The following is a 26,713-nucleotide window of genomic DNA, read 5'->3' as shown; positions in this document are numbered from 1 at the left end:
GATAGTCTCAGTGGGACACAGTAATGCCACGTTACATTAGGATAGTCTCAGTGGGACACAGTAATGCCACGTTACATTAGGATAGTCTCAGTAGGACACAGTAACTCTGCGTTACATTAGGATCGTCTCAGTAGGACACAGTAACTCTGCGTTACATTAGGATAGTCTCAGTAGGACACAGTAATGCCACGTTACATTAGGATAGTCTCAGTAGGACACAGTAACTCTGCGTTACATTAGGATAGTCTCAGTAGGACACAGTAATGCCACGTTACATTAGGATAGTCTCAGTAGGACACAGTAATGCCACGTTACATTAGGATCGTCTCAGTAGGACACAGTAACTCTGCATAACATTAGGATAGTCTCAGTAGGACACAGTAACTCTGCGTTACATTAGGATAGTCTCAGTAGGACACAGTAATGCCACGTTACATTAGGATAGTCTCAGTAGGACACAGTAATGCCACGTTACATTAGGATCGTCTCAGTAGGACACAGTAACTCTGCGTTACATTAGGATAGTCTCAGTAGGACACAGTAATTCCACGTTACATTAGGATAGTCTCAGTAGGACACAGTAACTATGCGTTACATTAGGATCGTCTCAGTAGGACACAGTAACTCTGCGTTTCATTAGGATAGTCTCAGTAGGACACAGTAATGCCACGTTACATTAGGATAGTCTCAGTAGGACACAGTAACTTTGCGTTTCATTAGGATAGTCTCAGTAGGACACAGTAACTCTGCGTTTCATTAGGATAGTCTCAGTAGGACACAGTAACTCTGCGTTTCATTAGGATAGTCTCAGTAGGACACAGTAACTCTGCGTTACATTAGGATAGTCTCAGTAGGACACAGTAATGCCACGTTACATTAGGATAGTCTCAGTGGGACACAGTAATGCCACGTTACATTAGGATAGTCTCAGTGGGACACAGTAATGCCACGTTACATTAGGATAGTCTCAGTGGGACACAGTAATGCCACGTTACATTAGGATAGTCTCAGTAGGACACAGTAACTCTGCGTTACATTAGGATAGTCTCAGTAGGACACAGTAATGCCACGTTACATTAGGATAGTCTCAGTAGGACACAGTAACTCTGCGTTACATTAGGATAGTCTCAGTAGGACACAGTAATGCCACGTTACATTAGGATAGTCTCAGTAGGACACAGTAATGCCACGTTACATTAGGATAGTCTCAGTAGGACACAGTAACTCTGCGTTACATTAGGATAGTCTCAGTAGGACACAGTTCCAAAGAATGAAGTAGCCAGAACTAAGCTTCCCTTTGTGTGTCTTTTACAGGCACTGGTTAAAGAAGTCATGTAAATATTTCACTTTTAACTCTCCCTCTAGAAAAAGAGGAATTGACTGTGAATTTGTCTTGAGCAATTAAAGCTCATCAAATATTAATGGTGGTCCTAAATGTTTAAATTGCTTTACTCTGATAACCAATCTCCATTTCTACTGTAGTAATGTGAAATGTATAAATTAGATATGCTTCAGGCAAGGCAGGCATTATATCAGATCTATACCGCCCATGTGAGATGTGACGACAATATATCCATCTCCCATAGCGAGAGGTTAAGAGGGATTTCTCAACTCAGTCTATACAGAGCGATGGTTTTAGTCAACTTTGATTCTGTAAGTGAAGAATGTGTTGAAAAAGATGAGTTGAGGACAAGAGGATGTGAAAGGGATTATAGAAGCAGCATAATCAGCCCTGAAGTCCGATTGAAAGATATCATTTATTCATCTAACATGATTCTGATAAGACATTAGTGGAATATATTACCATCTGCTTAGAATAGTAAACAGGAGATCCCATGTTGAAATCCCAGCAGTGGCTCCGTGTGACCATCTCGTCTTTAGCAGTAATGTTCTCTAACTTAGTAAGCTTACATCTAACAGAGAGAGATTGAGACATACAGTACATTCTACCAGTTGGGGCCTATAAATAGGTGAGCTGCAGTAATAGAGGTAGCTGAACTGCATGTGAGAGATAATGTATATTTACTGTTGTGTGTGAATACGACCATGAATGGTGCAATTGTAATCGTTTCTTAGAGATGCAGAGAGATGGAGAAAGATGAAGAGTGGGTGTCATGACTTCCGCCGAAGTTGGTCCCTCTCCTTGTTCGGCGTTCGCCGGTTGACGTCACCGGTTTTCTAGCAGTCACCGATCCACTTTTCATTTTCCATTTGTTTTGTCTTCATTGTACACACCTGGTTTCCATTCCCATAATTATGTTCCTTATTTAACCCTCCATGGTTTTGTGCGTCTTTGTTCTGTGTTAAGCGGTCTCTTATATTTGTGAGCTGGTATAGTTTCCCTGCGTGGAATATTTTGTTGTTTTGTTGAGTAAAGACTGTTATTACTCATTCTCTGTATACACCATGGAGCGATGGTAGAGAGATGTGGTTTAAAAAATAGTGTGTTACTTTTGACCTCTGGAATAGGGGGCCATTTGGGTTGCAACCTACCTCTCTCTGGAAAACAAAGAAAGATGAGAAAGTAGTGTAAGGAATCAGCAGTCAGTACATTCTGTTACAGAAGTACAGCTGAAAACATCCTCATTAGAGGTGTATACAGGAGAGAGAGTAAGTTCAGATTGAGATGTTTGTTTGTAGACCAGACATGCTTCTCTGTGATGGAAAATAGAAAACAGTGTCAACTCTATATATTGCATTTCTATCTGCAGTGATATGATTGAACGCCACTGAATAAGCAGCCTTGACAGTTCAATGATGATCGAGGCATCATCTTTTATCCAGTCACTGTGGTAAAGTCATGGATGTGGAGGTCTCAGGTTGATATTCACACACACACACACACTCACGCATGCAAAGAACACACACACACACACACACACAGAACACACACACACACTCAAAACACACACACACAGATCAAGCACACACTCACAGAATGTGCTTAGTCATGCTTGACAGCCCGTCCCGTCATGCTTGACAGCCCGTCCCATGAGTGCTGTGTGTCATGAACATTCACAGCCTACAGGATGAACCTACTGCCCCCCCCCCTCACACACACACACACACACACATACACAAATAAATATACACACTCGTACACATGAACATGCAAGCTCACATGCACACACGCTAATGTACACACAACTTTTCATAAAAACATGTGCACATACATTGTACAAAATATTGTGCTAGTTCTACTTTTAAAATATAACAACTATTTGCATCAGTTTGAGTATTTCAAACATGAGGTATTCTTATGAATAGTATACGGTATACCTACTTAACTTATGCTGTTTCACAAACACTCATATATTAAGTCCAGCAAAATGGCTTATGTCCAACTTCATTTGATCAATTCCCAAACTGTTATTATTCGTCAGATCTACTTGAATCTTACTTTCAGTTTTACATTTGTTTACCATTCTATTATGTTTCTAATTATTAGTCATTTTAACCCACTTTAGCAGGCATTGCTCAATCCCCTTGCAGTAAGTGGAGGTAGAGCTGCAAGCCTTGTAGGATGCTGCATTTGCCTCTGATATTAAGGGTGATGCATGCGGACTAGCTGATGGTGGGAATGGCTGGTCAGATCAGAATGTCAGTTTGCCTGACAGTTCTGATATCCGTTCATCAAAATCATCTCTGCTCAGAGGGACTTAGAAATCATTTTTGTAGAGAGAGAAGCTGGTGTGGAAGGTACGTCTTCCACTTTGGAAGATGAAGAATTTTCCCGAATATGAGGATCATGCCTCTGTCAATTCAGAGTCTGACAGTGAGTTGGTAGAAGAGGATGAGATTGGCCCTCAGCCAGCCCCAGGACCAGCGAGTCAGCAGCCTGTAGGAGGAGAAATATGGATGTCAGATAATAGTGAAATTGAATGGTCTTCTTGCCCAAGGAATGAGCATGGCTGCCAATGTGATAAGGTAAATGGCAAATATTAACCATGGATGGTGTCTATATTGGTTGTAATTGATATGAGTCAACATCTAAGTATTAAGTATTTTTATGTAAATTGTTATGGCTGTATTGTTTTAAAAACCCAATAATGTTGTGGGTCCATCAGACCCCCAAACATTGGGTGAATAACAAAAGGGGTTCAATTAAACAGAGTTTCCCTTGTAGTTATTTTTTACACGCAAACAATCGTTCAGATTTTGCAGTATTTTACATTTTATACATTTTCTAATGTACTGCTTTTTGAACACAAAAATGTAATAAGATATTCAAATATTGATGTGAAACTAGAAACCTGCATTTTTATGTGAAAATCATAAATTTTTTCGCTTGCTCGCACACGCACACACACACACGCGCGCCCGTAGGCTAGATAAGATGTGATCACACCCAAGGCAAGGCAGCAGGTTCCTGTGCTGTGTCTACAGTATACGTGATAGTGTCTGAAAGAATCTTGCATATAGTGCACTGTTTTTTGAGTCATGGCCTCCCATACTGTTCAATCATCACCATTGCAACATGGCACGACTCCTGTCAGGGCTTAGTAAAATGTTATTGATTACCCTTAGCCTCCTGAAACAGTCTGAATGACTCCCTGTGGACACACACACCTAACTTCACCTCTCTTACACACACACACACACACACACACAGGAAGTTAGGAGGAAGGAACTGTGTGTGTGTGTGTGTGTGTGTGTATTTAGTGCAGTTGTATTGGAGAAGCTGTTTAATCTCACTCAATCCTAGTTGTTCAATCCGAGTTGTTCTGTCCTCTGAGGGCCTCTGCGTAGCTGCACTGGTCCTGCAGTGGAGGGGAGGGGGGCCAGGTCTGGGCCGGGGGGCTGTGGGGTAGTAGGCTAGCCCTGTCCAGTCTGGCTGCGCCAATGAAGGTGGTGATGCTCTGGTGGTGGGTGGGACCAGTGGGGAGCGCTGGGTCTGGGACTGGGTCTCCTTGGTGTTGCAGTGGGTGGTCATCTGTCCTATGTCAAGTGAGGCATGGGGTGTTTGTCTACCAAGTGTCACGTCCTGGCAAACATCTCTCTCTCTCTCGCTCTCCTCTCTTTCTCACTCTCTCTCCTCTCTCCCTCTCTCTCTCTCTCTTCCTCTCTTCTCTCTCCCCTCTCTCATCCTCTCTTCTCTCTTTCTCACCCTCTCTCTTCCCTCTCTCTCTCTCTCTTCCTCTCTCTCTCTCTTCTCTCCCTTCCTCTCTTTCTCACTCTCTCCCTCCCTCTCTCTCTCTCCCTCTCTTCTCTCCCCTCTCTCTCCTCTCTTTATCTGGATGTGTGAAGACAGAACAGGAAACGCTGCAACTCCTTTGATGTAATCATATACTATTAATCCAGCCCTACAGGGGACCTGTGTGTGTCTGTGTGTGTCTGTGTGTGTCTGTGTGTGTGTCTGTGTGTGTGTCTGTGTCTGTGCATAATTGAAAATGTGCTTATGCTTGTGTGAGCACAGAAATTTCTAAGACCCAAATTACCTCTTTCTGTTTCCTGGAGGATTCTTGACCCAGTTTGGTCTCAAACGCCCAACTCTCAGAGTTGGTTTGGGGACTTTGGGTGTAAGATGTATTTTGGAGGGAGAAGCTCTGATGAGTTGTAAAGTACTGTATATAGTGGCACAGTTTCAGGTTGGAAAAGAGGTTGGCTGGTCAGTACTAAAGTAAAGCCACCTCTAAATAGACGTGACACAAGAAGGACATTTGATCTGAATAATATTAACATAAGCCTATTTTAGTTGATACATATTCCAGGTTATACCTACGGTATTCAGCTTGTCAATGGTCTAGTTTATGCGCTCAGGAGCATATACGCACTCACATGTGCACACACACACACATACACACAACCTTGAGGGGACACAACATTCAGTCACATTCCAAATCCTATTTTCCCTAATCCCTAATGCTAAACATAACCCTAACCAAATCAAAATCTAATTTATTTGTCACATACACATGGTTAGCAGATGTTAATGCGAGTGTAGCGAAATGCTTGTGCTTCTAGTTCTGACAATGCAGTCGGAACTACTCTTACCCTAACCTTAACCTTTACCCAAAAACCTAACCTTAACCCTTACCCTAAAACTAACCCTAGCTCCTAACCCTAAAACTAACCCTAGCTCCTAACCCTAAAACTAACCCTAGCTCCTAACCCTAAAACTAACCCTAGCTCCTAACCCTGGCTCCTAACCCTAAAACTAACCCTAAAACTAACCCTAAAACTAGCTCTTAGCTCTTAGCTCTTAAGAGAGACACAGCTGCATGTGGCATCTCACATTTTTCAACATATTTTTTTTTACAAAAGGATAGATTTGGAATTAGATAAACTTTGATTTTTCAGCAGGTACATATACAGGATGCTACCCTCCACAGCATGGCCTTCACTCCAGATCAAAACTCCAAACCTACAACCTAATTTTAATCAAAATTAACCAGAGAGATTACTGCTTCCAAGGTTTTATTTGTCCAAGCTATACAGAGGGTGCTCTAGCAAACAAACAGCAGAGACCTGAGGACACCATCCAACCTGGAACTGAGTGAGTAGTGTTTGGTCTGATGCTGTTTTGAAAGCCAAGAAGAAAAAGAAAATAGAAAGTACATCACAATGATATATTTGACTTTATGGGGACTGAATGCTGAGTTAAGGCTCCCAGGCTTGCAAGGACAGACCAGATACAAATTCAATCAGCACTAAGGTGTGAAGTAAAAGGTGTCGAGGCCTTTGGGCCCATCAAGTGTCAGGAGTCTTTGAAGCATCCTCTGAAGCCCCCTCCTCCTGTTCAAAGACCATTCACTGGTATTTTCTACAAGAAATCTGCCTCCAGAAACAAAAGCATCTCCCCAGTGGGTGTGACACCTGCTGCTGTTGCCTGCTGCACTGCTGCTTGGATTCCACCTGGCGATCTGTTCACCGTCTGCCCTGGTCTGTCTCCCCCTGTGTGGTACAGGTACCTCCATCACACTCACACCTCTCTGTTCTCCGTCTGCCCTGGCCTGTCTCCCCCTGTCTGGTACAGATACACCACTTACAATGGCTAGCCTCAAGTCATTATATGTGTACATTTTTTCTTGTGCATTTTGCTATTTGCCTCATGACTCCTGCATACTTTGTTGTCTATAAACGTTCTTTACCCAACCATGGGACAGACTGTTTGTTCCCAGACTCGGGACTCTCTCTATTGGTTACACAGACTGTTGGCCTCCCATCCCATTCTAACCACCTCTCACTGGCTTTGTATTCATGTTACCTGATGAAATTGCTGTACAATATGATCTTGTTGCCATCTGATGCACATTCAGATGTCATAAATCAGCACTGCAGAGCTCTCCCTGTCCTATGCCGTGCCTTGATTGTATTACTGTTGATGCATGTACACCCTGGCCCATCTACTGTTGCCAGCCCCGATTCTGACTCGTGCTCTGATATCTGCTTCACTGATTTCTGCTCTTGTAAAAGCCTGGGTTTTCTGCATGTTAACACTAGAAGCTTATTACAGTACCTAAAATGGATCAATTGAAAGTGTGGGTTCACAGCTCCAATCCAGATGTGTTGGTCATTACTGAGACGTAGTTAAGGAAGAGTGTTTTGAATACTGATGTTAACTTTTCTGGTTATATAATTTTTTTGTCAAGACAGATCTTCCAAAAGTGGGGGAGTGGAAATCTTTACCAAGGATCACCTTCACTGCTGGGTTGTCTCCACCAAGTCTGTCCCCAAACAATTTGATTTGCTGGTTTTAAACATTAATCTTTCAAATAGCACCCAGCAAAAGTCACCAAAGAGCTATCGTCCTCCATCAGCACCGGCCTGTACCCTACCTGCCCTAAACTCTCTCCTGGCCCCTTACACTAAGTCTGAATTTGTCCTGCTAGGTGACCTAAACTGGGACATGCTTAAACCAGCTGACCAAGTCCTAAAACAATGACTCTTTAAATATTTTTCAGATTATTACCAATCCCACAAGGTATGACTCCATGTTATCCTCACAAATAATCCTGATAGGTATCAGTGTTTTCTGTAATGACCTTAGTGATCCCTGTTTTACAGCCTGTGTTCGTAATGGCTGCTCAGTGAAACGACCTGTCATAGATGTTTGCAAAAAAACTTTAATGAGCAAGCCTTCCTGGTCTCTGTGAAATGGTATAGAATCAGCTTGATCCCCTCTGTCGAAGACGTTCGGACCTTCTTTTTTGATATTTTTAGAGGTATTGTTAACAAACACGCCCCCCATAAAGAGAATTAAAAACAGGTTCAGCCCCTGGTTCGACCGTGATCTTGCAGAGTTACTCCACCTGAAGAATTGAATTTGGTGAAAGGCTCGGCACACACACTCAGACTGACTGGCTATAGTTCAGGCAAATGAGAAATAAGTGCACTCAGGCTATCCAGAAGGCCAAAGTTAGTTACTTTAAGGAGCAGTTCTCTCTCTGTGGGTCTAACCACTAGGCAGTAGCCTAGAAGTAACCTACAAGATCGAATCCCCGAGCTGACAAGGTAAACATTTGTCGTTCTGCCCATGAACAAGGCAGTTAACCGCCTAGGCCATCATTAAAAATAAGAATTTGTTCTTAACTGACTTGCCTAGTTAAATGAAGGTAAAAAATTTAAAAAAATAAGTTCTGGATCAACAACATAGCTCAGGCAGTAAGAAGCTCTCTCATCCATTTATATGCAGATGATACAGTCTTATACTCAGCTGGCCCCTCCCCGGATTTTGTGTAAAATGCTCTACAACAAAGCTTTCTTAGTGTCCAACAAGCTTTCTCTAACCTTAACCTTGTTCTGAACACCTCCAAAACAAAGGTCATGTGGTTTGGTAAGAAGAATGCCCCTCTCCCCACTGGTGTGATTACTACCTCTGAGGGTTTAGAGCTTGAGGTAGTCACCTCATACGAGTACTTGGGAGTATGGCTAGACAGTACACTGTCCTTCTCTCAGCACATATCAAAGCTGCAGGATAAGGTTAAATCTAGACTTGGTTTCCTCTATCGTAATCACTCCTCTTTCACCCCAGCTGCCAAACTAACCCTGATTCAGATGACCATCCTATCCATGCTAAATTACGGAGATTGGCAGGTAAAGGTGCTCTCGAGCGGCTAGATGTTCTTTACCATTCGGCCATCAGATTTGCCACCAATGCTCCTTATAGGACACATCACTGCACTCAATACTCCTCTGTAAACTGGTAATCTCTGTAAATTCGTCGCAAGACCCACTGGTTGATGCTTAATTATAAAACCCTCTTAGGCCTCACTCCCCCCTATCTGAGATATCTACTGCAGCCCTCAACCTCCACATACAACACCCATTCTGCCAGTCACATTCTGTTCAAGGTCCCCAAACCACACACATCCCTGGGTCGCTCCTCTTTTCACTTTGCTGCAGCTAGCGACTGCAACAAACACTTAAACTGGACAGTTTTATCTACATCTCTTCATTCAAAGATACAATCATGGACACTTTTACTGACAGTTGTGGCTGCTTTGTGTGATGTGTTGTTGTCTCTACCTTCTTGCCCTTTGTGCTGTTGTCTGTGCCGAATGTTTGTACCATGCTTTGTGTTGCTACCATGTTGTGGTTATGCTGTGTTGCTACCATGCTATGTTGTCATGTGTTGCTACCATGCTATGTTGTCATGTGTTGCTACCATGCTATGTTGTCATGTGTTGCTGCCATGCTATGTTGTCATGTGTTGCTGCCATGCTATGTTGTCATGTGTTGCTGCCATGCTATGTTGTTATGTGTTGCTGCCTTGCTATGTTGTCATGTGTTGCTGCCTTGCTATGTTGTCATGTGTTGCTGCCTTGCTATGTTGTCATGTGTTGCTGCCATGCTGTCATGTGTTGCTACCATGCTATGTTGTCATGTGTTGCTGCCATGCTATGTTGTCATGTGTTGCTGCCTTGCTATGTTGTCATGTGTTGCTACCATGCTATGTTGTCATGTGTTGCTACCATGCTATGTTGTCATGTGTTGCTACCATGCTATGTTGTCATGTGTTGCTGCCTTGCTATGTTGTCATGTGTTGCTACCTTGCTATGTTGTCATGTGTTGCTGCCTTGCTATGTTGTCATGTGTTGCTGCCTTGCTATGTTGTCATGTGTTGCTGCCTTGCTATGTTGTCATGTGTTGCTGCCATGCTATGTTGTCATGTGTTGCTGCCTTGCTATGTTGTCATTTGTTGCTACCATGCTATGTTGTCATGTGTTGCTGCCATGCTATGTTGTCATGTGTTGCTGCCTTGCTATGTTGTCATGTGTTGCTGCCTTGCTATGTTGTTGTCTTAGGTCTCTCTTTATGTAGTGTTGTGTTGTCTCTCTTGTTGTGATGTGTGTTTTGTCCTATATTATTTATTTTTAATTTTTAATCCCCCATCCCCACATGAGGCCTTTTGCCTTTCGGTAGACCTTCATTGTAAATAAGAATTTGTTCTTAACAGACTTGCCTAGTTAAATAAAGATTAAATAACAAAAATAAACCTTAACATAATTCTAACCCTAACACTAACACTAATCCTAACCTTAACCCTAAACCACCTAGAAATACCATTTGGCCTCGTGGGGACTAACAAAAGGTCCCCAGTTGGTCAAATTTTTGTCTAGTGTCTGTGTTATTTTGCCCATCTTAATCTTTTATTTTTATTGGCCAGTCTGAGATATGGCTTTTTCTTTGCAACTCTGCCTAGAAGGCCAGCATCCCGGAGTCGCCTCTTCACTGTTGACGTTGAGACTGGTGTTTTGCGGGTACTATTTAATGAAGCTGCCAGTTGAGGACTTGTGAGGCGTCTGTTTCTCAAACTAGACACTCTAATGTACTTGTCCTCTTGCTCAGTTGTGCACCGGGGACTCCCACTCCTCTTTCTATTCTGGTTAGAGCCAGTTTGCGCTGTTCTGTGAAGGGAGTAGTACACTGCGTGGTACAAAATCTTCAGTTTCTTGATAATTTCTCACATGGAACAGCCTTCATTTCTCAGAACAAGAATAGACTGACACGTTTCAGAAAAAAGTTATTTGTTTCAGGCCATTTTGAGCCTGTAATCGAACCCACAAATGTTGATGCTCCAGATACTCAACTAGTCTAAAGAAGGCCCGTTTTATTGCTTCTTAAATCAGGACAACAGTTTAACTGTGCTAACATAATTGCAAAAGGGTTTTCTAATGATCAATTAGACTTTTTAAATTATAAACTTGGGTTAGCTAACACAACGTGCCATTGGAACACAGGAGTGATGGTTGTTGATAATGGACCTCTGTACGCCTATGTAGATATTCCATAAAAGAATCTGCCGTTTCCAGCTACAATAGTCATTTACAACATTAACAATGTCTACACTATATTTCTGATCAATTTGATGTTATTTTTATGGGGAAAAAAATGTATTTTCTTTCAAAAACAAGGAAAGTTAATATTGTAAATATATCACTTCATCTCCATAGTAAGCTTTGGCAAAATGTCATGTTACGTCATGCCAATAAAGAACATTGAATATGAGAGAGAAAGAGAGAGAAAGAGAGAGAGAGAGATTGTGTGTCTCAATGCTAGAACCCATAATCCCTTGTGTGCTGGTTTATACTCCCAAGAGGTCTAGGGGTCTTTACTCCCAAGGGCCCCTATAGGAATAGAGTGATCATTGGGCCCTAGGATGGTACTGTGAGGTGAGGAGAGTCATGTTCTGTCCAACAGGTTGCTGTGATAGAGAGCTATACATAGAGAGTGATACAATGGCATGTTGGGTTGCAACTGCAATGGCAAAACTCAGTGTGTGCTTCAAACATCCATTAAAATGTGAAAAAGTATCTCTCCTTTGACAAAGATTTCCCGGACACAAATTAGGCGCTGGCCTAAAAAGCAATCTCAATAGAAAATGCATTTTGTCTAGGATCATTCTAGGCTGCAGATAGCCTAGCAGTTAAGAGTTTTGGGCCGGTAACCCAGAGGTCGCTATTTTGAATCACCGAATTGACTTGTTGAAAAATCTGTCGATGTGCCCTTGAACAAGGCACTTAACCCTAGTTACTTTGGATAAGAGCGTCTGCTAAATGATTAAAATGTCATCTGTGTTTGGGAAACCGCTCCAGAAAGTGTCAACACTCGTGGATTTCTTTTAGGTAAGAATTGAGGGTGAGCTTTAGGACCAACTCCGGTGTTTGAGGTGTGTGTGATGTCTGTGTGATGGAGCATCATTAACACCTCAACACACAACATAATATCAGGTGGGAGAAATACTGACAAATCTTCCATCTTATCCATGGCTTTACTAGGCTCCATATGCCATTCATGTGGATGGGGAAATGAATTGACTCTGATGCCTGAAGTGAGATTACGATAAGATGAGGCCATAATGAAGTTAGCGTGGATGAGCTCATTAGAGAGAAAGAGAAAGAAGATATAGGGGGAAGAGAAAGAGTAGCAGGGTGTAGACTGGAAGAGAGAAGGGCAGAAAAGATGGAACAAGGAAGAAAGAGATGATAGACAGATGGGTAGGAGATAGACAGAGATGGGTAGGAGATAGACAGATGGGTAGGAGATAGACAGAGATGGGTAGGAGATAGGTAGGAGAGAGGTAGGAGAGAGAGGGGCAGAAGATAGAAAGTGGAAGAGAGTGAGCTGAGCTGCGAGGCCTTGTACAGTCTGCACTATTTATGCAGTATTCTGCACTATTTATGCAGTATTCTGCACTATTTAACACTGTCTGGGCCCATATGAACTTCACATCTAGATCAGAAAAGAGTTATTTCAAAAAGAGAGAGCATATCTCTGAGACGGAGAACATTTGATGTCTCTGCTCTCTTCAGTACATCAGACAGATAGACAGAGAACATGCTGAGGCTCTGCTTTTGTGTGTGTGTGGGTGCGTGTGTGACATTTCACCTCAGCTAGGTTTTAACCCTGATGAGGACAGTTTTAAAAAGATTCACCTCGTGGAAAGTCGCCAACCTCTGCCGGCGAATCCTGTTCAGCCTGAGGAATATAAATAAACAGCATTCCAGATATTGAAATGGAGAAGCTTTGAATAATTCAATAGGGCCGCCTCATCTCTCTCCCTGTGGGTTTAGAGGAGATATTGGTGTAAAATATGCACAGATTACATGTCCAGCATCTGATGGGATATGCATACATGTTTCAATGAGGCACAGGCTTGCGTCCTAAATGGTACCCCCCTCATCTATATAGTCCACTACCTTTCACCACAGCCTAATGGTCAAGAGTAGTGCATAGCATAGGGAATGGGGTTCCATTTGGGACACACCACAGTTTGCCAGGACTTCTAGGTTTCTGTGATGAAGTTGGTGACAGATGAGATGATGGCCATTGGTCAAATCTCATGAAACCCTAGTCATTAGTGCACTATTTTTGTCCAGAGCCTCATGTGGCTCCATATGGATCTGGCCAAAGGTAGTGCACTAGATAGGGATTAGGAAGCAACATACCTTGAGTATACCAAAGGAACACCTTCCTAATATCGAGTTGCATCCTCTCCTTTTGCCCTCAGAACAGCCTCAATTCGTTGGGGACATAGACTCTACAAGGTGTCGTTCCACAGGGATGCTGGTCCATGTTGACTCAAATGCTTTCCACAGTTGTGTCAAGTTGGCTGGATGTCCTTTGGGTGGTGGACCATTCCTGATACACACAGGAAAGTGTTGAGCGTGAAAAAGCAATTATTGACACAAACCAGTGCCCCTGACATCTACTACCATACCCTGTTCAAAGGCACTTCAATCTTTTGTCTTGCCCAGTCACCCTCTGAACAACACACATACACAATCCATGTCTCAAGGCTTAACAATCCTTATTTAACCCGTCTCCTCCCCTTCATCTACACTGATTGAAGTGGATTTAACAAGTGACATCAATAAGGGATCATTGTTAGCAACATGTCAACTATATGGCAAAACAGACTGGGTTGGTTTAGATTGTTGACGACATGTCAACTATAGGGCAAAACAGACTGGGTTGGTTTAGATTGTTGACGACATGGAAACTATATTTAGTCTCCAATATTTATTGAAAATACATTTGCAGAATGAGCACTTGTTGTCTCTCAAATACATTGTTACATTTGTTGGTTAGCTAACTAGCAAAGTTTTGCCATATTAGCATATCAATAATCAGATAAAACTAGCTGAAATGAGCAACCTACGATTCCTCACATGGCAGCTTCTATGTCATTGTTGCTATCTATCTGGCCACCCAGAATCACAAGACCACACGGCCTTCTGCCCCATTGAAGCCTGAGCATCGTTCGTTCTGGTGACGTTGTCAGCCAACCCGTTCTATAGGGATCTGACCTGGTCGTAGTGCACTATATTGGAATGACACATACTGTAACACCAGTCAGAGAGGAAATCTGACACAACCATTTGAGATGTTGATCATGTTTCCTCAGATTTCCTGTCTGACTGTGTGTTAAAGTATGTGTCATCTGGTACAAATGAGATGTGTTATCAAAAGGATTAGAGAAACTAGGCTGTTCTATTCTTCCCCCAGCAGCCCTCCCTGGCTGGTACTCTGCTGGATAGAAAACTGTGTGTGTGTGTGTGTGTGTGTGTGTGTGTGTGCGTGTGTGTGTGTCTGTGTTCATGCCTACACACACAAACACACATTCACAGGTATTCCACTTGATATCAGTACTCTCAGCACTGCAAGAAAGAGCGCCTCTTAGTGAGATTGCTTCGGTAGTGAACCCAATTGCTGTGAATCACCTTCACATCTGTTGAGATGAAATAATTGACAATTGGTGTGAACATCTATGTTAATGCTGTGAACACAGACTGGTGATTTAGGACAATAACAGAGATTATTATTTTTATTACTTCAGTTTATTTTAGTAAATACTTTAACACTTATTTTTCTTACAACTGCATTGTTGGTTAAGGGCTTCTAAGTAAGCATTTCACTGTTAGGCGCATGTACATTTTTAAAATTTGATTTGATTTTGATTTGATGTGAACTAGACTCTATGGTAGTGCTGTGAACACAGCCGGGTGATTTAGGACAATAACACTTTTATGACCATCTCTCTTTCTCTGGCACACACACATGCACACATACACATGTGTGTATGCACGCCACACACACACGGCCATGTTGTGGCCTCTGTATCCCTATCAGTGGCTTTATGGACACAGCCATCAAACCTCCCTGCATGAATACTGCACTGCCAAGAGGCTGGCTGCTAGTGTGGTGTGTGTGTGTGTGTGTGTGTGTGTGTGTGTGTGAGAGAGGTGACTGAGCTGCTGTGATACCGGACTGCCAACAGAGGGACCATCTGCAGAGCTGGAGCTACTGGTGAGCTGGGAAGAGGAGGAAGGAAGGAGAAGTATGGATGACGGGGTATGAGGCAGAGGGAGGGAAGGAGGGAGGAAGGTAGGTTGGAGGGACAGCCTCTGCAACAGCAGGATTTTACCACACAGGTAGGAGGGAGAGATGGAAAGATGTAGAGGTGGAAGGATGGAGGGAGGAAAGGGGGTAGGGAGGGATGAGGAGAAGGAGAGATGAAAGGAAGGAGGGAGGGATGGGGAGACATGAAGAGTGGTTGAGATGGAAGGAGGTAGGAGGGATGGGGATGGACGAAGGAAGGGAGAGAGAAAGAGGTAGATACGGAGGGAGGGAGGGATTGAAAAAGATAGACGGAGGGAAGAAGGGAGGGAAAGAGGGAGGGATAGATGAAGAGAGGGAGAGACGGAGGGAGTTACGATGGGGAGAGGTAGAGATGGAAGGAGAGAGGCAGGGATGGAAGGAGATAGGAAGGGATGGGGAGGAGAGGTAGGGATGGGGAGGAGAGAGGAAGGGATGGGGAGGAGAGAGGAAGGGATGGGGAGGAGAGAGGAAGGGATGGGGAGGAGAGAGGTAGGGACGGGGAGGAGACAGGTAGGGACGGGGAGGAGAGAGGTAGGGACGGGGAGGAGAGAGGTAGGGACGGGGAGGAGAGAGGTAGGGACGGGGAGGAGACAGGTAGGGACGGGGAGGAGACAGGTAGGGACGGGGAGGAGAGAGGTAGGGACGGGGAGGAGAGAGGTAGGGACGGGGAGGAGAGAGGTAGATACAGAGGGAGGAAGGGATGGGGAGAAGTAGAGATGGAAGGAGACGGGAGGGAGAGAGGGGAGAGAGAGAGAGGGAGAGAGTGGGAAAGAGAGGGAGGGGGGAGAGAGAGTGCCTACACATCTGCCTCTGATTCCAAAGGTTGCCAGTTTGAATCCAGCGATAGAGTTGTTTTTGAGATCTTTGTTTTAAGCATATCCCAAACCTGACCTTAACCATTCAGTTAATGCCTAACCTTAAGGTTTATGTCTAACCTTCATCTTCAACATTTCCAAATGTAACATTTGCAACAACTTTGAAATTTGACATTTGAGAAACATGGATGAACGTCTCATTCTGACGTGAAACTGTGAGAGCTATTTGGAAAATGTTACAGTATTAAAGCAAGAAAACTTAGCAATTTTATAAAATCGTCATGTAATTCTACTCATTTTCCCATGGGGTGGAGAGACATTTCTGCAGTTTGAAAGTTAATTTCCAGCAATTCTACACATTTTGTAATGACTTATTCCATGTAAATAGAATATCTGAATGAGAATGATTAACAAAATCAAAGAGGCCCCCTGGAGGTCAGGGCCCCTGGGCATATGCCCTGCGTGCCCGGCCAGTATCCGGCCATGATTACTACAAGTTTAGATATCTGGCTAGACTAACTACCAATCAAAAATTTGCTGACATGGCTAATTGAGCGACTGTCAGTGACAGACATAACAAGAGAAAACATTGCTGACACAACCAAATTTCAAATTGCACCTGGTGTATTCTACTATTCTTACTATCAGTAGTAAGTTGAGACCCAGACTGAGTTCCTAAAAAGAAAACTAGCAGCCGGGGACCCTAACCAACAACTCAGGCCCCTTATCCCTGGATCCGGCCCTGCCCACCCACACACAAGCATTCAAGACAGTAGCAGTACAGGTACATGTCAAAATGTATAGACTCAGAAATGCTTCTGAATTTCAATGTAAGTGGGTGTCTTTTGCTAACAGCACAAGAGAGAACCTGTTTTGTATGCAGTGCTATTGTGCTTGGATCTCACCTTTAAAAGGCTCTGACTGTAATTTAAAATGGTATTATTTTCTGTACTGACAGGCTGTGCATCGCTGGTATATTTATCTCAGAGATTCAGGTTGTATACTGACACAATGGTTGAGAGAACACTGTCTTTTTTAATCACACATCTTTACCTCTTTCCCTATCTAAACCTTGTCTGACCTGGCTTTCATCCTGTCATCCGGAGTCGAGGCACGTTCTGTCTCAGACAGAGGGTGTGTGTCTGTGTTTTTGTGTGTAAATGCCAGTGCTGACTAGCACCCGCACCCCAGATTGCTTGTAAGTCATCCCTCCTCCATCCACATGGCTCAAAGAGCCACCTCCACCACCCCAACCTGTCCTTGACCCTCTGCCCCAAACACATCCGCCCCCTTCACGCCTCACAGGCCTTCACCACCATCAAAAGTCTCACACACACTGTCGCATCCCACCTGCTGATGAGATTTCCATGGGCCACTGCCAGGCTCTGATTACATGTATGGGCACACAGGGAGTGTGTGTGAGTGTGTGTGTATCGTTGCATATGTGTGTGTGAGAGGGAGAGAGAGAGAAAGAGAGTGAGTTAAAGAATAAGGATAAAGCAGTCCCTCCAGGATTCTGCGATTGAATCAACAATACCCTCCATATTATGCGAGGGCTTGCTAATTGACCAATCACGGCACTATTTCCACATAAACCAGTCAAATAAATGTCAGAATTGCCACAGCAAAAGCAGTGATTTTTGACCACAAGTATGAGAAAAAAGTTGAATTGAATGCTAGCTGAATTGTCCCAATACCTGCAACACAGAGAGCAATATTTGTCAGGCTAAAAGGCAAGCCAACCACTTACTAATCAGGACAACCGTCACAGTCAACGTGCTCTACAATAAATGACCCACCCATGAGAGCCAATCAACTTCAGGCATAACAGAGTAACTCACCCTTTAGTGCAAATAATTGCATTGGAATAATAATAATAATCTTTGTGCGGAAGTTCAATCAAGTTGGATTCCTCCCTGTTCTGGAGATTAGCTGGGCCCAGACAGGAGGGGAGGAGAGCATTGGGAAAGAAGAGAAAGAAATGCTGTTCAAACGCAGAAGGCCAATCACTGGGGCGGGAAGAAGGAGGGCCTTCCATAACATCAGATGGCCAATCACTGGGGCGGGAAGAAGGAGGGCCTTCCATAACATCAGAAGGCCAATCACTGGGGCGGGAAGAAGGAGGGCCTTCCATAACATCAGAAGGCCAATCACTGGGGAGGGATGTAGGAGGGCCTTCCATAACATGGCCCTCAGCCCCCCTCCCCCACGCACCCTGTCCTTTGTTTCCCTCTTAGTTCTGTAAGCGTGTTGTGTCGTTGTAATGGTATACATTTTTAAATACAATTGCTTTTGCTTTTCAGCTAAGGGTACAATTATTTCCATAGTTGCTTATTATTGTTAGTAAGAGCATGACAATTAAACAATAGAGGCAGAAGTGCACTGACAGATTTCATGTTCAGTGCACATCTGCCTTACAGTTACATTGTACAGAGTTGAAGGTCCACACACACACAAACCTCAAATCAGAGGGTAACTTATTCCAGAATATTCCCTATCAGCTGTTCATTGGGACTTGAGGGTGCTTACACTGTCAAGCCACTGGTATGTAGCCAATAGCAATCAGTGAGATCTGGATATTAAGCCAGTCCTCTAGCCCGAGTCTAGTACTTTTCAGACTAGGCTAGTAGAAAATATGCCCAACTAGCCCGGCTGGCCAGTGAAATGTTGTCTTTATAAACGTTGCATGGCGCAGATTTAGGACCTGAATGTTACCTGGGCTAGTAGAAACCGCAGTCTAGTAGCCCAGCTGGCCAGTACCCAAAATCCTTCAGTTCCATCCCACAAACCAAACTCTAGTCAGCTCTCCATCTCAAGACTGGTCAGTCCTCACTGCACCTGTTGCAAAATTAGATGTTCAGACTTAACATACAGTGCCTTGCAAAAGTATTCGGCCCCCTTGAACTTTGCGACCTTTTGCCACATTTCAGGCTTTAAACATACAGATATAAAACTGTATTTTTTTGTGAAGAATCAACAACAAGTGGGACACAATCATGAAGTGGAACGACATTTATTGGATATTTCAAACTTTTTTAACAAATCAAAAACTGAAAAATTGGGCGTGCAAAATTATTCAGCCCCTTTACTTTCAGTGCAGCAAACTCTCTCCAGAAGTTCAGTGAGGATCTCTGAATGATCCAATGTTGACCTAAATGACTAATGATGATAAATACAATCCACCTGTGTGTAATCAAGTCTCTGTATAAATGCACCTGCACTGTGATAGTCTCAGAGGTCCGTTAAAAGCGCAGAGAGCATCATGAAGAACAAGGAACACACCAGGCAGGTCCGAGATACTGTTGTGAAGAAGTTTAAAGCCGGATTTGGATACAAACATATTTCCCAAGCTTTAAACATCCCAAGGAGCACTGTGCAAGCGATAATATTGAAATGGAAGGAGTATCAGATCACTGCAAATCTACCAAGACCTGGCCGTCCCTCTAAACTTTCAGCTCACACAAGGAGAAGACTGATCAGAGATGCAGCCAAGAGGCCCATGATCACTCTGGATGAACTGCAGAGATCTACAGCTGAGGTGGGAGACTCTGCCCATAGGACAACAATCAGTCGTATATTGCACAAATCTGGCCTTTATGGAAGAGTGGCAAGAAGAAAGCCATTTCTTAAAGATATCCATAAAAAGTGTCGTTTAAAGTTTGCCACAAGCCACCTGGGAGACACACCAAACATGTGGAAGAAGGTGCTCTGGTCAGATGAAACCAAAATTGAACTTTTTGGCAATAATGCAAAACGTTATGTTTGGCGTAAAAGCAACACAGCTGAACACACCATCCCCACTGTCAAACATGGTGGTGGCAGCATCATGGTTTGGGCCTGCTTTTCTTCAGCAGGGACAGGGAAGATGGTTAAAATTGATGGGAAGATGGATGGAGCCAAATACAGGACCATTCTGGAAGAAAACCTGATGGAGTCTGCAAAAGACCTGAGACTGGGACGGAGATTTGTCTTCCAACAAGACAATGATCCAAAACATAAAGCAAAATCTACAATGGAATGGTTCAAAAATAAACATATCCAGGTGTTAGAATGGCCAAGTCAAAGTCCAGACCTGAATCCAATCGAGAATCTGTGGAAAGAACTGAAAACTGCTGTTCACAAATGCTCTCCATCCAACCTCACTGAGCTCGAGCTGTTTTGCAAGGAGGAATGGGAAAAAATATCAGTCTCTCGATGTGCAAAACTGATAGAGACATACCCCAAGCAACTTACAGCTGTAATCGCAGCAAAAGGTGGCGCTACAAAGTATTAACTTAAGGGGGCTGAATAATTTTGCACGCCCAATTTTTCAGTTTTTGATTTGTTAAGAAAGTTTGAAATATCCAATAAATGTCATTCCACTTCATGATTGTGTCCCACTTGTTGTTGATTCTTCACAAAAAAATACAGTTTTATATCTTTATGTTTGAAGCCTGAAATGTGGCAAAAGGTCGCAAAGTTCAAGGGGGCCAAATACTTTCGCAAGGCACTGTACATATTCATGTCAGATTCAACATGAATATACACTACAACATTAGTGTCCACAGTTAGAATCTGATGAAGTCAGTACAGTCATCACTGACAGGTTGACTGGATGTGGGAACACCTGCCTAGAGTCCAGGGTGCCATCGCATATTAAAATAACACATTTAACACGGGATAAAAGTGGCTATCACCTCGTGTTAAATATTCATTCATTTGTTCATTCATTCGTTCATTCATTCACTTTCTCATACACATTCATACCTACCTGTATATGCCATCCATCCATCCATCCATCGATATGCCCATTCATTCATTAATCCATTCACTGTCCTGTCCTCTGCCTCAGATTCCAGGTGGGTGCAGGCCTGTACCGATGATGGATTACAGAATATTAGAACTGCTACTCAGACCGTTAAATCTCTTCAGCCATGTTTCTCTGCTGCTCATGGCAGAGGGTGTTTCCCAAATGCTACCCTATTCACAATGGCCATGGTCAATGTCATTTGGGAAGCAACCAGAGAGAATGGTAGTCTGCTCATATGTAAGCCCTCAGAACAAATGTGTCTGTCTGTAGGTCTGTCTGTAGGTCTGTGTGTGGAACGCCTCTGAAAGCTCTACAGTTCTGTAGGTCTGTGTGTGGAACGCCTCTGAAAGCTCTACAGTTCTGTAGGTCTGTGTGTGGAACGCCTCTGAAAGCTCTACAGTTCTGTAGGTCTGTGTGGAACGCCTCTGAAAGCTCTACGGTTCTGTAGGTCTGTGTGTGGAACGCCTCTGAAAGCTCTACAGTTCTGTAGGTCTGTGTGTGGAACGCCTCTGAAAGCTCTACAGTTCTGTAGGTCTGTGTGTGGAACGCCTCTGAAAGCTCTACAGTTCTGTAGGTCTGTGTGTGGAACGCCTCTGAAAGCTCTGCAGTTCTGTAGGTCTGTGTGTGGAACGCCTCTGAAAACTCTACAGTTCTGTAGGTCTGTGTGTGGAACGCCTCTGAAAGCTCTACAGTTCTGTAGGTCTGTGTGTGGAACGCCTCTGAAAGCTCTACAGTTCTGTAGGTCTGTGTGTGGAACGCCTCTGAAAGCTCTACAGTTCTGTAGGTCTGTGTGTGGAACGCCTCTGAAAGCTCTACAGTTCTGTAGATCTGTGTGTGGAACGCCTCTGAAAGCTCTGCAGTTCTGTAGGTCTGTGTGTGCTACATCAGCCGCTTGTCATTACTCAGCTCTACAGGCACTCTGTGTGTGTGTGTGTGTGTCACCATCAGTCCATTATCATTAGTCAGCTCTACAAGCACAACACAACTTGGAAACCTGGTTATTGGATTATTATTGGACAAAAACATTCCAGAACTGCAGGTAGCAGTAAATCACCAACGTGGCTGTATACCTTTCAGACTATACACAGTCCAGCACAGTCCGTGGTGGTACATACCTGTTCAGTTTATTTACAAATGACCAAAAGACTCATAGAAGTAGAGGAAATGTATTACTTTAAAGGGGATATAGCTGTTAAAGGGGAGATAGCTGTTAAAGGGGAGATAGCTGTTAAAGGGGAGATAGCTGTTAAAGGGGAGATAGCTGTTAAAGGGGATATAGCTGTTAAAGGGGAGATAGCTGTTAAAGGGGATATAGCTGTTAAAGGGGAGATAGCTGTTAAAGGGGAGATAGCTGTTAAAGGGGATATAGCTGTTAAAGGGGAGATAGCTGTTAAAGGGGATATAGCTGTTAAAGGGGAGATAGCTGTTAAAGGGGAGATAGCTGTTAAAGGGGAGATAGCTGTTAAAGGGGATATAGCTGTTAAAGGGGAGATAGCTGTTAAAGGGGAGATAGCTGTTAAAGGGGAGATAGCTGTTAAAGGGGATATAGCTGTTAAAGGGGAGATAGCTGTTAAAGGGGAGATAGCTGTTAAAGGGGAGATAGCTGTTAAAGGGGAGATAGCTGTTAAAGGGGAGATAGCTGTTAAAGGGGAGATAGCTGTTAAAGGGGAGATAGCTGTTAAAGGGGAGATAGCTGTTAAAGGGGAGATAGCTGTTATAGGGGAGATAGCTGTTAAAGGGGAGATGGCTGTTAAAGGGGAGATAGCTGTTAAAGGGGATATAGCTGTTAAAGGGGAGATAGCTGTTAAAGGGGAGATAGCTGTTAAAGGGGAGATAGCTGTTAAAGGGGATATAGCTGTTAAAGGGGAGATAGCTGTTAAAGGGGAGATAGCTGTTAAAGGGGAGATAGCTGTTAAAGGGGAGATAGCTGTTAAAGGGGAGATAGCTGTTAAAGGGGAGATAGCTGTTAAAGGGGAGATAGCTGTTAAAGGGGAGATAGCTGTTATAGGGGAGATAGCTGTTAAAGGGGAGATGGCTGTTAAAGGGGAGATAGCTGTTAAAGGGGAGATAGCTGTTAAAGGGGAGATAGCTGTTAAAGGGGAGATAGCTGTTAAAGGGGAGATAGCTGTTATAGGGGAGATAGCTGTTAAAGGGGAGATAGCTGTTAAAGGGGAGATAGCTGTTAAAGGGGAGATAGCTGTTAAAGGGGAGATAGCTGTTATAGGGGAGATAGCTGCCCATGCTGTCACAGAAGACCTCATTTGCAAGGATAGAATGTGTGCTATCTTTCCATATCTATGCTGGAGCCTGTGTTTAATGCTGCGTTCGTAACCATGTGGGAGGTGGGAATTTACCATTTGTGAAGTCGTAAATACTAGTTGGATGCATTCACATGCTTTGAACTTGTTGAGAATTTGATTTGATATATTAGGATCCCCATTAGCCTACGCCAATGGTGACAGCTAGCCTTACTGGGGTCCGACATGTACCTAAAAAGACATTACAGACAAAATACTTTACAATTAAAATACATTTAAAAACATTAACATGTAGTGTGTGTGTGTTTGCATCTATCATTTCCACATACATGTCAGTACATAAACACAACAAGTAGGTCACATGGGGGTGAGGCGTTGTGCTGTGAGGTGTTGCTTTCTTATTTTTTATAAAAAAACAGGTTTGCTGTTCACTTGCGCTATATAAGATCGGAGTTCCATTCACTCATGGCTCTGTATAATACTGTACGTTTGCTTAAATTTGTTCTGGACCTGGGTGCTGCGAAAATACCCCTGGTGGCATGTCTGGTGGTGCAAATGTGTGTGTCCGTGCTGTGTGTGTCCGTGCTGTGTGTGTCCGTGCTGTGTGTGTCCGTGCTGTGTGTGTCCGTGCTGTGTGTGTCCATGCTGTGTGTGTCCGTGCTGTGTGTGTCCATGCTGTGTGTAAGTTGACTACTAATTTCCAAATTAATGTTTCTTATAAAAACAAGAAGTGATGCATTCAGTCTTTCCACAACTCTTAGCCAAGACAGACTGTCAAGCACAGTATTAATATTAGCCCTCTGATTACAATGAAGAGCAGGACGTGACGCTCTGTTCTGGACCAGCTGCAGCTTAACTAGGTATTTCCTTGCAGCACTGGACCACACGACTGGACAATAATCAAGATTAGACAAAACTAGAGCCTGCAGGACTTGCTGAGTGTGGTGTCAAAAAAGCAGAGCATCTCTTTATTATGGCCAGACCTGCCCCATCTTTACAACCATTGAATCTATATGTTTTGATCATGACAGTTTACAGTCTAAAGTAACGCCAAGTAATTTAGTCTCCTCAACCTGTTCAACAACCACACCATTAAATTACTAGATTCAGCTGAGGTCTAGAACTTAGGGAATGATTTGTACCAAATACAATGCTCTTAGTTTTATAGATGTTCAGGACTACCTGGCCACCCATTCCAAAACAGTCTTTGTTAAGGGTTTCAGTGACTTCATTAGCTGTGGTAGCTGATGTATATGGTTGAATCATCAGCATACATGGACACATGCTGTGTTTAATGCCAGTGGCAGGTCATTGGTAAAAATAGAGAAGAGTAGAGGGCCTAGAGAGCTGTGCCCTGCGGTACACCACACTTTACATGTTTGACATTCGAGAAGCTTCCATTAAAGAATACCCTCTGAGTTAGATTTGATAGATAGCTCTGAATCCACAATATGTAAGAAGTTGAAAAGCCATAACACATATGTTTTCTCAACAACAGGTCAATAATATCAAAGTCTGCACTGAAATGTAACAGTACAGCTCCCACAATCTTCTTATTATCAATTTATTTCAACTAATCATCATTTGTGTCAGTGTAGTACATGTTGAGTGCCCTTCTCTATAAGCATGCTGAAAGTCTGCTGTTCATTTGTTTTACAGAGAAATAGCATTGTATTTGGTCAAACACCATTTTTTCCAAAAGTTTGCTAAGATCTGGCAGCAAGCTGATAGGTCTGCTGTTAGAACCTGTAAAGGCCAATTTGCCACTCTGGGTAGTGGAATGACTTTGGCTTCCCTTCTGGCCTGAGGACAAAGACTTTCCTCTATGCTCAGATGAAAGATATGACAGATATGCGTGGCTATAGAGTCAGCTACCATCCCCATCTACATAAGTTGTCAAGGCCAGGAGGTTTGCCATTACCATTTGTGTATTTATTTGACCTTTATTTAACTAGGCAAGTCAGTTAAGAACAAATTCTTATTTACAATGACGGCCTAGGAACAGTGGGTTAACTGCCTTGTTCAGGGGCAGAACGACAGATTTTTACCTTGTCAGCTCAGGGATTTGATCTAGCAACCTTTTGGTTACTGGCCCAAAGCTCTAACCACTAGGCTACCTGCTGGTTACTGGCCCAAAGCTCTAACCACTAGGCTACCTGCTGGTTACTGGCCCAAAGCTCTAACCACTAGGCTACCTGCTGGTTACTGGCCCAAAGCTCTAACCACTAGGCTACCTGCTGGTTACTGGCCCAAAGCTCTAACCACTAGGCTACCTGCTGGTTACTGGCCCAAAGCTCTAACCACTAGGCTACCTGCTGGTTACTGGCCCAAAGCTCTAACCACTAGGCTACCTGCTGGTTACTGGCCCAACGCTCTAACCACTAGGCTACCTGCTGGTTACTGGCCCAAAGCTCTAACCACTAGGCTACCTGCTGGTTACTGGCCCAAAGCTCTAACCACTAGGCTACCTGCTGGTTACTGGCCCAACGCTCTAACCACTAGGCTACCTGCCGCCCCAGGTCATTTCACCACCTCTCCCACACTAACTTTACAAAATTCCAAGTTGCAATGCTTTTCTTTCATTATTAGTTTTTTTTATACATGATTACGATGGCTCACTGTTCATTGTTGGCATTTCCTGCCTAAGTTTGTCCACTTTATCAATTAAGTAATCATTAAAATAATTACCAACTTAAAATGGTTTTGTGATGAAGCCATCTGATTCGATGAAAGATGGAGTTGAATGTCTTTCTGCCCATCATTTTTTCCATCATTCTTCATATCATTGATCTTGGCACCATAATACAGTTTCTTCTTCTTCTTGTTGAGTTTAATCACATCATTTCTCCATTTGAAAAGTCAGCCAGGAAAACTGTGTAGCCAGACTTATTAGCCACTCCTTTTGCCCCCTCTCTTTCAGCCCTACAGGTTTTCAACTCCTTATCAATCCATGGAGCCTAAACAGTTCTAACAGTCCGTTTCTTAATAGGTTTATCAATAAACTCATCAAATGCAGCGTCTGGATGCTCCTCATTAATCACATCAGACCAACACATATTTTTGAACATCATCCACATAAGAGTCACAGATAAATATTTTGTATGATCTCTTCTACACTATTTTAGGCCCAGCTGTTGGAACTTTGGCTTTCCTGGATATAGCCACTATATTGTGATCACTGGATCCAATGGGTATGGATACAAACATCTGATCAATACTTGTGGATGATCTTTTCTTGTAGTGTTTGTAAACACCCTGGTAGGTTGACTGAACCAGATAACTTGAACCAGATAACAGGCACTGGTTACATTGAGAAGCTTCGTCTTGATCGGACAGCTTGATGAAAACCAGTCAATATTCAGGTCCCTGAGAAAGTAGACCTCTCTGTTTACATAAAATACACTATCAAGTATTTTACACATATTATTTAGATGCTGACTGTCAGCACTTGGTGGCCCATAGCAACAGTCCAAAAGAAAAGGCTTTAGATGTGCCTGCAACCACAACACTTCAATAACACTTGACAT

General features: G+C 43.3%; 1 long non-coding RNA gene across 1 annotated transcript; it reads right to left on the bottom strand.

Annotated features, from left to right (window-relative positions):
- Window positions 1-1,746: 1,746 nt before the first annotated feature.
- LOC118944545 lies at window positions 1,747-18,289 on the bottom strand. The gene is made up of 2 exons (XR_005039899.1): window positions 17,981-18,289; window positions 1,747-3,838 (listed from the first exon to the last, which is right to left on the bottom strand). It is a non-coding gene; the product is annotated as an uncharacterized LOC118944545 (long non-coding RNA).
- Between the last annotated feature and the right edge of the window lie 8,424 nt (window positions 18,290-26,713).

Source organism: Oncorhynchus mykiss, chromosome 26, assembly GCF_013265735.2.
Source record: "Oncorhynchus mykiss isolate Arlee chromosome 26, USDA_OmykA_1.1, whole genome shotgun sequence".
NCBI classification, from domain to species: domain Eukaryota; kingdom Metazoa; phylum Chordata; class Actinopteri; order Salmoniformes; family Salmonidae; genus Oncorhynchus; species Oncorhynchus mykiss.
Note: the sequence above shows the minus strand (reverse complement) of the source record. Positions and strands in the feature narration are given on the sequence as shown.